Raw genomic sequence first — 15,689 nt, 5'->3', positions numbered from 1 at the left:
GAATTAGTGATGGTTTGTGTGTAAGTGAAATATACTGACAACCAACAGATAGATTGAAAAGACTTAAGAAATGTACTGGTTGGCACAGAAATGACCCTCAATCCGGAGCAGCTGTGGGAAGGATTGTTGGTCTAGGGGTATGATTCTCACTTAGGGTGCGAGAGGTCCTGGGTTCAAATCCTGGACGAGCCCCTCTTTCATCCTTGCTCGCCGAGATGTTTGTCAGGGAACGATAACCCTTGCAAAAATGCGTTCCCTGCTGATGGACTTTTTTCTGCCTTTGCACAAGGTATACTGTCCTTCAAAGACAGTGCTTGCTTCTCCCAATTCATCTTTTTTATGGAAAATGAAACCTTGATAAAACGGTGAAACATTTCAAGTTTGTCAGTGTCTATGATCCCTAAAGATACTTCTAGTCTGATTGAATCAATAATGATATTTCAAAATCATGAATTTTTCCTCGTGGTGTGACATGTTTGACTGCACAATGACTGCGTTAGATTTAAGTGACAGAGAATCGGTGGCAGAAAGATGAATGATTTATCTTGCTTTGATGGATACGCTAGCTCACCTGTCAGAGATTGAAGGCGTATCATGGCCAGCATGTCTGTAGTGATGGCCATGTTAAGAAAGAGAGCTTCTAAGGAATGGAATGACATGCGTAGATTAGCGCTGAGTTGAAATGACATCATAAGGTGCTCTTGCTCAGTGTGTCTAGATAGTAGTATCGTGCTCTCTGATTGCTAAGCCTGGAAGAGTAACATTGTTTGAATTAGTGATGGTTTGTGTGTAAGTCAAATATACTGACAACGAACAGACAGATTGAAAATCTGCCGCGTTCACAGAAAAGAACATGAATCTTCATCATCTTCTTCTTCTGTGTATTTACAGCAGTTCGCTTCTGCCACCTTCCGTTTTCTCATTTAGAGTTCATTCATTTTAAAGCAGTCGTTCCAGTCAAGTCGTTTTCAAAAACTTAAATTTCAATTTCCTCTCTTTAGCACGGCACTGTCTCCTTATTAACCCTATTTATCATAAGCATTTCTGTCGTTCATGTCCCAGTCATTACATCAATATTCTTAAATATTACAGAGCTTACCTATAACTATATGGCATTTAACAAGTCAAAATAATGATTCTATTTATTTAAAGTTTATTACATTGGTTTCCAGACAGTTACCAGTATTTTCTTTTATTTTTAGACGTGGGCCACATACGATTAATAATCAGTATTTAATAAAATGCTCTGATCAGTGTAGTCTGCTAACTGCAATGGCAATCACCTCGCCAGCCGACAGTGCCAATGTGCAGCCGGAATTGGGCCAGATACAGTGTGCCGCATTCACGCTGAGCCACAGCTAGCCGAGAGTGCCAACGTGCAGCCGGACTTAGGCCAGATAATGGGTGCCGCATGCACACCAAGACGGCAACCAGCCGACAGGGCCAACGTGCAGCCGGAATTGGGCCACATGCAGTGTGCCATATTCACGCCGTGTCACAGCCAGCCAACAGTGCCAACGTGCAGCCGGAACTGGGCCAGATACAGGGTGTCGTATACACACCAAGATGGCAGCAAGCTGACAGTGCCAACGTGCAGCCAGAATTGGGCCAGAAGCAGTATGCCGCATTCATGCCGAAACGGCAGCCAGCCGACAGTGCCGAGCCTGAGCCAGAATCGGCCCAGATCTACCTTGCTAGCTGGGTATATCAAAATTACATAACATTTAGCATAAAGCTGAGCTTAACACACAATTGAATACAACGTATTTAAATGAGTCATTTCATGAGGCAGTATGCCACAGTACCGATAACGTGCAGTTGGATGGTATTTTCATGATGTTGCGTTCACTAAGGCATTTCAAATGGCAACTTTCTACTTTAAGAAACACTAAAAGAAATCAAGAAAAAAAAATTATTGTGGTAGCCAGTAACAGTTAATTTATAACAGAATAATTTATGGAATCACTCAATTCTGAGGAAAAAATGATGGAATCATGACAAACAAAATAACACTCCAACACATCACTAGTACTTTGTTGCACCACCTCTGGCTTACTGTACTCTTCATCAATCTGGCTCCAGCTTTCTCTGATAGCTGTTGCCAGATCAGCTTTGCAGGTTGGAGCCTTGTAATGGACCATTTTCTTTAATTTCCACCACAGATTTTCAATTCGATTGAGATCTGGACTGTTTGCAGGCCATGACATTGACCTTATGTGTCTTTCTTCAAGGAATGTTTTCACAGATTTTGCTCTATGGCAAAATGCATTATCACCTTGAAAAATGATTTCATCATCCCCAAACATCCTTTTAATAGATGGGATAAGAAAAGTGCCCAGAATGTCAATGTAAACCTGTGCACTTATTGAAGAAATAATGACAGCCATCTCCCCAGTGCTTTTACCAGACATGCAGCCCCATATCATCAATGACTATGGAAATTTGCATGTTTTCTTCAGTTTTCTTCTTTCAGTCTGCATAAATCTCATTTGAATGGCACTGTGATGGCCCACTAAGGTCCCCATATGTAAGAATAAGGGATGCAGTGTGTTTAAGGAGTATGAATTTTAATTTGTTCAGCACAAGTTCAGAGTACATTGTTTATATTTAGGTACATTGCAGTAATAGCCCTTTTTAAGATTGCCCAGAATGTATACATTGGTTATATTTACTAATTTTAAAGTTAATATTTTTCATTAATTAGTGATTAGCTCATAAAAGGTTAAAATCCTGTTCAAATCCTATATATTTCAGGTAAATGACCAATAATTAAACATCTTTTAAACTTATCTTTTCTATTCTAGTTGTGCACGCTAGTAAAGAAGAGTCAGACCACAAGATGGGACAGTTTTAACATTTTTATTGATCTCACCATAACAACTCTGTTGACTTCTTTGTTTAATTCCCAGGAACCATGTCTGCAGCATGGGTCAGTGGATGTTGGTTTAGAGGAAGTCCGGGCTTACTGAGCATGTCTTTATAGAAATGCCTGGAATTCTGGGTAATCTGGACTGTACTAATTGGAACCTTTCTAGGGGGTAAACCATGTTTGTACCAAGAGCTAGTGGGTATTTTACAATTTTTTTTCCCATTGATATTTAATATTGAAATATTGTGATAGTTAATGCAAAGCGTGAGATTGAATGTTAAGTAGTGATGTCCAGCTAAGTGGAGTTCTTCACATTCACTGTTACTGGGGAATGTACCTTGAATGTTAAATGGTTTGATCCATGGTGTTAAAAGTGGACTGATTGTGCTGTCAAGGATGAGTCACCCCCCCCCCCCCCCCCGTTTTATCAAGCGCACATGCTAGAAGCTGTGCTTGTTGCATAAACTTTACATTTGCAAGTGTCAATAAATGTCTAGATGTGACTCCTCAATGTGCCTCTTAGCCTTGTTTTTGGTCACACCCTGACAATTTGGTGGCAGTGGTGGGATGTGTCCTGACAGGAGGCACAGTATCTTGGAATTTTGAGCTACAGGTGGAGTGGTTGAACAACGGCTACAGGAAGAAGAAGAGACAAGTGATCTCAGACAAATGCTTTGCCAGTTTTTAGTGGAACAGCAAGCAAGGAATGCTCACCTGGAGCAAGAAGCCACGCGACAACAGACAACGTGGAAGTCCTTACAACATCAGTTTCATCTGTTGCAGGGGGAGGTGAGCCAACGCACATCTTTAGAAGATATCCGACCAAGAGTGAGTGAAGAGCCAAGAGTGATGGAAGCTGAGCAATCACTTAGAACTTCCTTAAGTTCTTGTCAAGAAACCCCCACTCACACTCTCAAAGAGCTAAAATTGCAGCAGTTAGCAGAGACAGATGACAAAGAACATTATATGACTACATTTGAGCGTATAACTATAGCATGCAGGTGGTCACAGGATGAATGGGCTTTACGGTTGGTTCCTTTGTTAACAAGGAAGGCCCGCAGCGCTTATGTTTCCATGGATGTGGATGAGTTGAGTGAGTATGCATTGGTAAAGGAGGCCATATTGAAGAAATATTCCATCAATGCAGAGACTTATCGTCAGAGGTTTTGTTCCCTAGATGTGCTAGCAGAAGAGACTCCTAAAGAGTTGTATGTTAGACTGAGGGACCTGTATCAAAAGTGGGTAAAACCGACAACAAAATCTGTCAAACAAATTGGGGAAACGCTTATCTTGGAGCAATTTCTGAGAATGCTGTGCCCAGAGCTTCAAGTATGGATCAGAAAGCATGATCCAGCATTGGCAGAAGAAGCAGCAAGGCTTGCAGATGTATTCGTTGCACCTAGGTGCAAAATCCTGCCCTGGAGTTACACCCAATGGAAAGTGGTCAAAGATAAGCCTCCACCCCGTCGTCTAACTCTAGCTGCCGAAGAGGGTAAATCCACTGATGATGGACATGTGAGAAAGACTGAGCATGTTAATCTGCATGGAGCAGAGAGATAAAAAGCCAATGTACCCAAATGCAGCTAAGAAACCAAGCAATATCTGTTATGTGCCCCGGGTAGCTGGTTCCAAACCCAATATAGTCCCAATGCCAAGTCAAGTCATCAAAAGTGTCATATCAAATGGTCAAAAGTTAATGCCCTGATAGACACAGAATGTATTCAAACCCTAATAAAAGCTAGCCTAGTCCCTGAAAGTTCTTCCAATAATATAGATCTGGTTGTAATTAAATGTGTTCATGGGGAGGAACGTCAGTATCCAACTGCTAAGCTATATCTAGAGGTTCAAGGGCAAACATATCTCATGAGAGTAGGTCTTGTACCAAATATACCATATTCTGTAATTATTGGTCATGATTTTCCTGCTTTGTTGCAAGTGTTGTCCTCCGTGAGTACCTGTAATATGGTGCTAACGTGGGCACAATCCAAGCTACAACAAATAGAGTATAATTCATTAGAAATGCTACCTTTTTGCAATACTGATTTGCCAGGTATTCCAGTGGCGCTAAAAAAATCTAAAAGACAAAAAAGGCAAGCTAAATTTCAAGGGACCAACATTCAGTGCCCATTTCTTAAGGAGCCAATTGAATTAGAAGGTTCTGAGCAGTGAAAAATATCTGGTGACATGCCATGGTTACAACAAGAGGATGCTAAAATCTCTTGGTTGCTTTTAAAAATGCCCAAGTCAACTTCAGAGAACTTGTCCCAGTTCGTAAATAAAGAGAGCAATTTCTGCATGCAAAATGACATTTTGAACCGGGAAAATGGGAGAAGTTTGCAAATGGTGCTTCCACAATGTGTGCGTAAACATTTTTATTGGCCAGGAATGTCAAAAGACATTGCTGAACTCTGTAAGATCTGTCCAGAATGCCAGAGTATTTAGATCAGAGGTCCTCCTAAAGGCCCTCTAATCCCATTGCCTGTTATTGACTTTCCCTTTGAGCGTTTGGGTATGGATATTGTGGGCCCCCTGGAAAGGAGTAGAGGAGGTAACAAATATATGTTGGTCATTTGTGACTATGCAACTATTACCCAGAGGTCTTTGCCTTGAAAGACATCAAGGCCCAATCAGTAGCTTTTTGTCTTGTGCAGTTTTTTTCTAGAGTAGGATTCCCAAAAGAAATCCTAACTGATCAAGGCACTAATTTTATGTCTACACTTTTAAAACAAGTTTATAATCTACTTGGCATTAAAAGATTGAGAACCACCCCCTACCATCCTGAAACAGATGGTCTGGTAGAGCGGTTTAATCAAACACTAGTGAAAATGTTACGGAAATTTGTAAATGAAACCGGATCTGATTGGGACCAGTGGCTTCCTTATCTTTTATTTGCATATAGAGAAGTTCCCCAAGCATCAACAGGTTTCTCACCATTGTCATTGATGAGGGAAACATGGGAAAGCAAGTTTACAAGGTTAGTACGATTGAATATGTACTGAGCATGAGAGAGAAGTTGAAACAAATGTTGAAGTTGGCCACTAGCCATTTGCAAGACACTCAGCGTAAGCAAAAAGTTTGGTATGATAAACAAAAAAAAAACACAGCAACGATCATTTATTCCTGGACAGCAGGTGCTGGTAATGCTCCCTACTGAAGAAAACAAACTCCTGGGTAAGTTGCATGGGCCATTTTAAAGTCATTAAGCAGTTAGGAAATACCACCTATGAAATTGTCACACCCAGACAGGCACGCTCTCGTAGGGCTCTGCATATCAATCTTCTGAAAGAACATGAAATAATGCTGAAAGAGAATGCTCAACCCAAACATCTGAGTTACAGGATTCCTGAACGATTAGTATCAGCATTTATTGAGGAAGTGGAATTGATGTAGGCTATGGGCACTGTGGAACCATCAAAAACTGAATGGTGTAATCCTGTAGTGCTTGTGCCAAAGAAAGATGGCAGTCTGGTTTTGCATTGACTTCCGCTATCTTAACTCTTTTTCCAAGTTTGATTCATATTCAATGCCTCTTATTGAGGAGTTGCTGGAAAAATTGGGAAAAGCCAAGTTTATAAGTATGCTTGATCTGTGTAAGGGGTACTGGCAGGTCATGGGAATTAACTGCCTTTTGTACTCCTTCCAGTCTAATGCAATTCCGGGTTTTGCCATTTGGGTTACATGGGGCCCCTCCTAATTTTCAAAGACTAATGGACACTGTTTTACAACGGTTGGGTAGCTTTGCGGCTGCTTACCTTGATGACATAGTGATATAGCGTTTCCTCAGGAAAACACTTCAGGTCCATCACATCCAGGACAAACAGACTGAAAAACAGCTTTTACCCCAGTGCTGTACGGGAACTGAGTGCACATACCTCTTAAGCCACTCAGGGCCTGTGCAATACACAGCAAACACACATACATTAATCTCCTCTACTACCCAGGGCTAGTGCAATAATTGTTATTTATATTATTAAAAAAAACTGCATGTTTCTACTGTTTTTGTTTGCTTAAGCACTTTAAGGATTGCTGCTCAATTTCGTTGTACATGTGCAATGACAATAAAGGCTATCTTATCTTATCTTATTTAGTGATTCCTGGGATGCGCATCTTCAACATCTGCAAGCAGTGATTCAACACATTTAAGATGCTGGCTTAACCATAAACCCTGCAAAGTGTTCTCTTGCAAAGCATGAAGCGGAGTATTTAGGTTATGTGCTGGGAAATGGTTTCATCAAGCCACAAATACAAAAGATCCAAGCCATTCAGTCCTGTGCTCTTCCTCGCACCAAAAAGGAAGTGAGGTCTTTCTTGGGCCTTGCTGGATGGTATAAGCACTTTATTCCCAATTTTGCCACCCGGGCAGCATTGTTGACTGACATGACAAAAAAATCTTGCCCCAACCAGGTCTCTTGGACAGAACAAGCCAAAGATGCTTTTTGTGACCTCCAGGGAGCTTTGAGTAATGAACCTGTGTTGCATAGTTCTGATTTTTAAAAGCTTTTTGTTTTACAGACTGATGCCTCATATGTTGGTTTGGGAGCAGTCTTACTGCAGGAATACCTGGCTGGACAACATCCAATTGCATATTTAAGTAGAAAGCTCTATCCCAGAGAAACCCATTACTCCATTGTGGAAAAAGAGTGTTTAATGGGCTAAAATGGGCTTTGGATTCTCTCATATATTACTTGCTGGGAAGGAACTTTGTTGTGGAAACTGACCACAGAGCCCTTAAATGAATGAGCATGAAATGTATTGGTTCTTGGGTGTACTACATTATAGACCTGAAATTGGGTCTGTGGGTCATGTCATTTAATTGTGAAATCCATCTTTCCTAGTCCAGAAACAGAAAATATAGAAAATCTCACATAGAATCTGTTTTCACACATTTGTTAAAAGGTTCACATGTCCAAATGAGCATGAAGAGTATTGGTCCTTGAGTGTACTACATCATAGGCCCGAAATTGGGTCTTGTGGGTCATGTCATTTAATTGTGACACCCATCTTTCCTAGTCCAGAAACAGAAAATATAGAAAATCTCACATAGAATCTGTTTTCACACATTTGTTACAAGGTTTACATGCAACACATAGGGAAGTTCATGTAAAATCAGGTTTATATATTTAAATGCTGATATTTAAATGCCTTATACCCAAGACTTTTATTTTGAAAAGAAGTTGCGTCGCTAAAGCGCTTCTCCGCCAGAAAGAACTTATCTGTAAATCACATAATGATATTTTCACATCTTATAGCAGTAAAAACATTGAACGCCATGATGTGTGTGAATAAGTTCACAATATATAGTAATTGCACTGAAATAGTCATTTGGCGTGTACATTTTGGTTTTTTTTAATAACCAGGATATTCATGGGTGAATGTCTGGTGAATATCGAACGCTGAGCCAACTTTACTGCGGTATGAGAAACTTTTTAAGCCCAGACAAGCCTGGTACTAAATAGTATGCGTAGTTAACTGAACTACTGCAGTCGCATTATAATCCGAAACCCAGTGAAATTGTCCAAAGTCTTAAATTTAATTCCAGGACTAGGGCGGCAAACGAGACTGTGATGGAGTATGTGGCGGTACTAAGAGAGCTGGCGCAGCACTGCTCGTATGAATATAAGCTGAAAGAAATGCTATGCAATAGGCTTGTGTGCGGCATTGTGGATGACCGCATACAGAGACAACTGCTGGCAGAGCCTGACCTGACATTCGAAAAAGCCTTAAAAGTTGCACAAGCCATTGAAACAGCAAACCAAGATGTGCGTGACCTGCAATTGCTCCCAAAGACTCTGGACATTAACAAAAGCAAAAGTGCAACGCCACTGGCTGTTCATAAGATGAACATAAGACCTAAATGGCAAGGCAAAGGTGTTCCTTTAGTTTGTTATAGGTGTGGGGGGGAACACTTGGCTCGGGACTGTGGGTTTATAAAAGAAACGTGCCATGGGTGTGGAAAGATGGGGCATGTGAAGAAAATGTGTAGGTCCTCACCTCCTACTGGCCAGCAGCAGGATAAGGGGGGAGGGAAACATATGAATTTTTTAAGGGAAGAAAAGGATAGCCGGAAAGATTAAAAGCTGTCAACACATCATTTGAGTGAGTCCTCGGGTTCACAGGCCAGTGATGAAGAAGTCTTTTCAATGCATAACCTAAAAGACTCAAAAATGGCAAAAGTATGGGAGCATGGTGAAATTCGAAGTGGATACAGGCTGTAGTGTGACGATTTTGACAAAGACTGAGTATGGCAAGTTATGGACAGTGGGAAATGCACAGGAGCTGCAGTACTGCTCCGTAACTCTAAAAACATATACAGGCGAAAGAGTCTCTACACTATGAACGGCTGAGGTAACGGTAACGTACTAAGGAAATGTTAGACAGTTACCAGTATTAGTGGTAGCAGGCAAGGGACCCAACCTGCTAGGCCGGGCATGGCTAAGAGTGTTGGAAATCAACATGTCATTGTGTACATGTCAATAAGATGGAACAGTCTCAGCAAACTTGCAAAATGTGCTAAAGCAAAATGAAGAGGTTTTCAAGGAGGAACTTGGGACCTGGAGGGGCCCACCAGCAGAAATATACATAAAAGAAGTCATTGCTCCAAATGTGCCCTATGCCATGAGGAAGAAAGTCGAGATGGAGCTGGAAAGACTCACAAAGCAGGGCATCATCAAGCCAGTGAAATTCTCGGAGTGGGCGGCTCCAATTGTATCTGTGTTAAAACCTGATGGTTCTGTACGTATCTGTGGTGACTACAAGCTCACAGTGAACCTAGTCTCGAAGTTGGAGCAGGATCCTATACCAAGGTTGGAGGAGTTATTTGAGAAACTGACAGGGGGGGGAAGTTTAGCAAACTGGACCTGAGTCATGCGTATCAACAAGTTACTCTCAAAGAGTCATCCAAGCTGTATGTCACAGTTAACATACACACAAAGGACTGTTTTAGGTGAATCACCTAACATTTGGCATTTCTTCCAGTCCAGCCATTTTTCAACGGATGATAGAAGGTCTGATGGCGGGAATCCCTCATGTGGCGGTTTATTTAGATGACATCCTGCTGACCGGCCGTAGTGACCACAAGCACCTGGAGACTCTGAACGTGGTCCTGAGGCGACTAAAAGAGGCAGGTCTTTGACTTAAGCGCAACAAATGTGCCTTCATGGAACAAGAGGCTGAGTTCCTGGGACACAAGGTGGACGGATGCCTCTGGTCTCCATCCTCTGCCAAACAAGGTATTGGCCATACAACACGCACCCGCACCAACTAATGTCACAGAACTAAGAGCATACTTAGGCTTACTCAACTACTACAACAGGTTTTTGCCAAACCTGTCGACATTGTTAGCTCCTTTACATAAACTGTTAAGGAAAGAAAAATGGTGGAAGTGGGAGGTGGAACAAGAGAGAGCTTTTGAGGAATCTAAAAACTCATGCAGTCGTCTGATTTCTTAGTTCATTAGGACAGCAATAAAGACTTAATACTGTCCTATGATGCCTCGTCTCACGGCATGGGGGCGGTGTTTTCACATGCTAGATGGGCAAGAGCAACCTATCATTTCATGTCTCGGACACTCAGGGCAGCTGAATCGAGCTACTTGCAACTGGACAAGGAAGGATTGGCGGTAATGTTTGGCATTCAGCGATTTCATAAATACTTATATGGGAGGAGCTTTGTCATTTGCACAGATCATAAGCCCTTAGTATCCCTCTTCAATGAGATGAAAGAGGTGCCTCAAATGGCATTCCCTTGGATTCAACGTTGGACTGTCACTTTGAGAGCATATGAGTATGAAATTGTCTATAAGCCAGGAAAACATCACAGCAATAAATTATATGTATACTTACCTGTACTTACTCACCTGCATATGGGTCATGTGAAAGGGAAAATAGTACTATCTCTTGATACTGAGTTTTACTTACCTGGTTGAATCCATTCTCCACAGAGGGAAGGGAGAACTAGCATCTAGAAGAGGGAAAATATATTAACTAATAAATATTGATATTATGAATGAATGTTAAGCATGCCATGGCTGTATCTTGCATTGAATCTTGGTACAGTTGTTAGTTCATTGTTATTTTTATTGTTTATGAAACTTGTGTATCCAAGATACAATAACTTTTACCTCTAGTAAAAAGTATATTCTATGGGGGCGGGGCTACCTATATATATACCAAACAAGGGTAAAAGAGGGAGACTCTGCTAGACCGTGGTGAGAGAAGCATAACTTACGTGTATAATAAGACTCAATTGATTTTGTTGTCATTATCCTTTTTTGTCTCTGCTAATAGAGAATTTTGTTTTGTTAATTTTTTTTGTTCTCAAGGAGAGCGCGTGTATATATTGTAAATAGTAATATTAAGTCTGGTGTGTAAATAAAGGTGGAAGGGAACCAAAAATCGAACCTCTCGGTGTTATTTCGAGTCGACCTTATATCATCTCAGGCCTCTCGCCTGACTCTACCCATAGATAACACCTCCCACCATTTCACTTTGCGATGGTGAAGGGGTGAGCTTTATCACACTGACATTGAAGCAGTCGTGAAGGGATGTAGCACATGCCAAGAACATCGCAACTTACCAGCTCCGGCACCTCTCCACCCATGGGAGTGGCCAAGTAAACTGTGGCAGAGGCTGCACATAGACTATGCTGGACCTTTTATGGGTCATATGTTTTCGATCTTGATGGACACTTATTCCAAATGGATGGACACTTACCTGGTAAACTCAGCAACTTCAGCCATCACGACTGAATATCTGCGGAAGAGTTGCAGCAGTCAGGGATTACCAGAGATGATTGTGTCTGATAACGGCTCATGTTTTGTGAGTGCAGAGTTTAAGGAATTTATGAGCAAGAATGGTATCGAACACATCACCTCCGCACCTTATCATGATTCTTCAAATGGCTGAGCTGAGCGAGCAGTACAGATATTTAAATCCATGATGAAAAAGGCAGGTGAAGGTAGCATCACTACCAAAGTTTCAAGAGTGCTGTTTAATTACCGCATTACTCCTCAGTCCACCACCGGTTTGTCACCGGTGGAAGTGTTACAAGGCAGGTGATTAAGATCGACACTAGACCTAGTTCACCCTGACCTTAGAGCCAAGGTAGAAAGGAAGCAGGGAGATGAAAGGAACATCATGACAGGCAAAGATCAGAGAGATGTTTCTGGGTGGGAGATGCCAAAATCACACGAAACTTCAGTCATGGACCTAAATAAATCCCAGGTTTTATTACCAAAGTCACAGGACCAGTGTCTTACAAAGTCATGTTAGGAGATGGAACCATAGTGCGTAGGCATGTAGACCACATACGTGCAAGACCTGGAGACAAAGTCGTGGCAGCAACTAACTACTTTATTGGTTAATACAGTGGTTAATACACTAACTACTTAATTGGTTGTCATTTGGAGTCAGAGTTAAGTTCATGTTGAGCAGGTGACTAATTAAAAGTTATGGTAGAAGTAATAGCTTAAGGGGGGAGGGATGTATTAGATGGGAATGTCATATTATACAATGACCTGTTGGGGGCATTAGTGGTTTTCTTTATGTAGAGGAGTGGATGGAGTGTTCCTGGTGGCAGTAGTCGATGTTACTTTGAGAGCTGGGATTTTCATGGAGTAAATAAAGAGCTGTCTACAACTGGTTGTCTGCACATCTGTTAATGGCCAAGATATTACAAATATATTGTTGTATTTTTCAAATTTTAGTCTTAAGGTTTGATCTTAGGTTTGATTTTTTTTCCAATGAAAAAAACATTTGACCCTAATTTAGCTCGATAGAGTGCCTGGTTTGGTTTACAGTGGTGCAACCAAAACATCTGATTTGTATTGGCTGTAAATTCAGAAATAATCAATTATTTGTTCATTTTCAAATAATACATCTGCTTAGCCAGGCAAGCTAAGCAGATGTAACAATGATTAAACCTGTCACATAAGAATCTAAATCACATTGCCCAACGTGGTAAGTTGTTCTAATTAATGTTAGACATCTGTTTAAATGTGAAAACGGACGTTGTGTTGTTTGAAGAAGTAAACTATCGTTCATTTTGCATAAAGGTGAAATACATTTTTTCCTGCACAGGTTTTCAATTGAGATTACTCACTGTATTCAGCCAGAATGTCTGTAAATCTACAACTCGGTTTAATTAAGTCTTTAGATACATAAGATCCTCATGATGTGTAATCTAATGTATTTTGCATATGTTTAAAAGGTAAAATAAAGATTTACAATGTTAAGTTTATTGACGGTTTTATCAATCTGAAAATTTAATGTTGAAGATTGTAATGTGTTTAAATGCTGAATTTGAAGCTCAGAGTTGAATGTGAGTAATTTAGCATGATCTTAAGTGTGACTTATTCAAAGGTTTATAAGGGAAGAGTCTAAATTTGTGTTTATTTGTTTTATGATTCTGAATATTGCATTTTCATTTTATTTACAGTTTAACCAGCTATCTCTAAGCTGTGTATAGCCAGAGGGCAATAAAACAACAACAATGAGTCTATGTTATTCGTAACACTGGTGATAACAAGTGTTCAAATGTGCAATATACTTACAGTTATTATATATAAAAGTTTGTATTTAGGTTTAGTCTAAACTAAGCATACAGTCCCACCAATAATTTGCAGTCTCCTCTTGATAGTGGAATTAAAGGATTGTTGATAGAAAGAGGTTTTGGCAGGGTTGTTCTTAGAATTTACATTATTTTGCATTTGCTCTTATATCTTGACATTTCACAGCTGTTGTACAGCAAAAACGGTTGCATTGTTTGCTGTACAGCTTTACAACACTACACGTCATTTGGTAGCATGCCTGTGGTAAATTTTTATGTACAAAAGAAAAAGTAGTTAAAATAGGTTAAGTATCATTATGGAGTTTTTTTTTTTATTTTGTTTTGTTTTGGGGTTTTTTATTTGTTTTTTGTTTTTTTATTGCAGAAAGTGAAACATACAACCTACAGCCAGGGGATTAAATAACAAAACAAACAAAAACAACAATGAAAGACACCATATGCAAAAAAAAAAAAAAAGATTACATAATTGGGCCATGTACCCAAAGCTTTTAAACTAGCAGTTATTAAACCTATGATCAAGAAACCAAATCTTGATGCTAGTACACTCTCTAATTACAGGCCTATTTCTAATTTGCCATTTCTGTCTAAGATCTTAGAAAAAGCTGTGGCCCAACAACTTAGTTCATATCTACATAAGAATCATATATATGAAAAATTCCAATCTGGATTCAGGCAACATCATAGTACAGAGACAGCTCTAGTCAAGATAACAAATGATCTTCTTCTTGCCTCTGATCAAGGCCACGTATCCCTGTTGGTGCTTCTTGACCTAAGCGCAGCCTTCGATACAATAGACCACAATATTCTCATAGAAAGGTTAGAAAACATGGTTGGAATCACAGGGACAGCCCTATTATGGTTCAAATCTTACTTAACGGAACGTTATCAATTCGTAAAAGTAAACGATCTAAATTCAAATTATTCTAAAGTAAGATTTGGAATTCCACAAGGCTCTATTTTAGGACCATTATTATTTACATTATACATGTTACCGCTAGGCACAGTTATAAGAAACCATGACATTAACTTTCACTGTTACGCAGACGACACACAATTGTATATTTCAGCCAAGCCCGATGACAAACACAGATTAAAGAAAATAGAGGACTGTGTAAAAGACGTGAAAGGCTGGATGTTGCGTAACTTCCTCCTTCTAAACAGCAACAAAACAGAGGTCCTGCTTTTGGGTCCAAAAGTGACAAGAAATAAATTATCAGACTTAATTTTAAATCTAGCTAACTTTCCAGTTAAACCTGGTTCAGCAGCAAAAAATCTTGGTGTCATAATTGACCCGGATTTATCATTTGATCAACACATAGGTAGTATCACTAGGACAGCTTTTTTACATCTTCGCAATATTGCTAAGATTAGAAATGCCTTATCCCTCCAGGACGCAGAAACATTAGTACATGCCTTTATTACTTCAAGGCTTGACTACTGTAACGCACTACTGTCAGGATGCACCAGCAGCAATTTAAGAAAACTTCAACTAGTTCAAAATGCTGCAGCTAGGGTCCTCACTAAAACTAGAAAATTTGAACATATCAGCCCAGTTTTATCATCACTTCATTGGCTGCCTGTTAAATTCCGCATTGACTACAAAATTTTGTTATTAACATATAAAGCTCTACATGGGCTTGCTCCTGAATATCTTCAAGATACAATTTCCTATTATGAGCCCCCACGTTCACTCAGATCACAGAATACTGGATTTTTAAATGTTCCCAGAATTCAGAAGGCCTCAGCTGGGGGAAGAGCCTTTTCTTATAAAGCCCCCCAACTCTGGAATGATCTTCCAGAAAATGTTCGGGACTCAGACACAGTCGCAATCTTCAAATGTAGGCTAAAAACTCATTTGTTTAGTTTATCATTTGGTAGCTAATGCTCCCCCATAGATAAAGGCGGCAGATCCGGGGGGTCCATGGACACAGGGAATTATAGTATACTGAGACGCTGGTGCTGTCGTCCCGCCGCTTCTCGCGATCACTCAGGTTTGTTGATGGTGGAGCGGAGGGATGCCAGTGTTTCAGGATGCTCCTGTGTCTGTGTGTCCTCCTGGTTCTCTCCTTTTAGTTAATGCTGTCATAGTCAGATCTGCCGGAGTCATTAGCCACACTCTGGAAATTTTCATATTTTCTACTTTACAAACACAAAACAGTTCAAAACTAATTCCATCCCTTTACATCTTTCCGAGTAAACGACTGCCCACCTGTCTGTCTGGACACTGATGGATGACTGTCGAGATCCTCCTCCA

The sequence above is a fragment of the Hoplias malabaricus genome, chromosome 6 (assembly GCF_029633855.1).
Source record: "Hoplias malabaricus isolate fHopMal1 chromosome 6, fHopMal1.hap1, whole genome shotgun sequence".
NCBI lineage: Eukaryota > Metazoa > Chordata > Actinopteri > Characiformes > Erythrinidae > Hoplias > Hoplias malabaricus.
The sequence above is the reverse complement of the archived record's forward strand: the minus strand, read 5'-3'. Positions refer to the sequence as shown.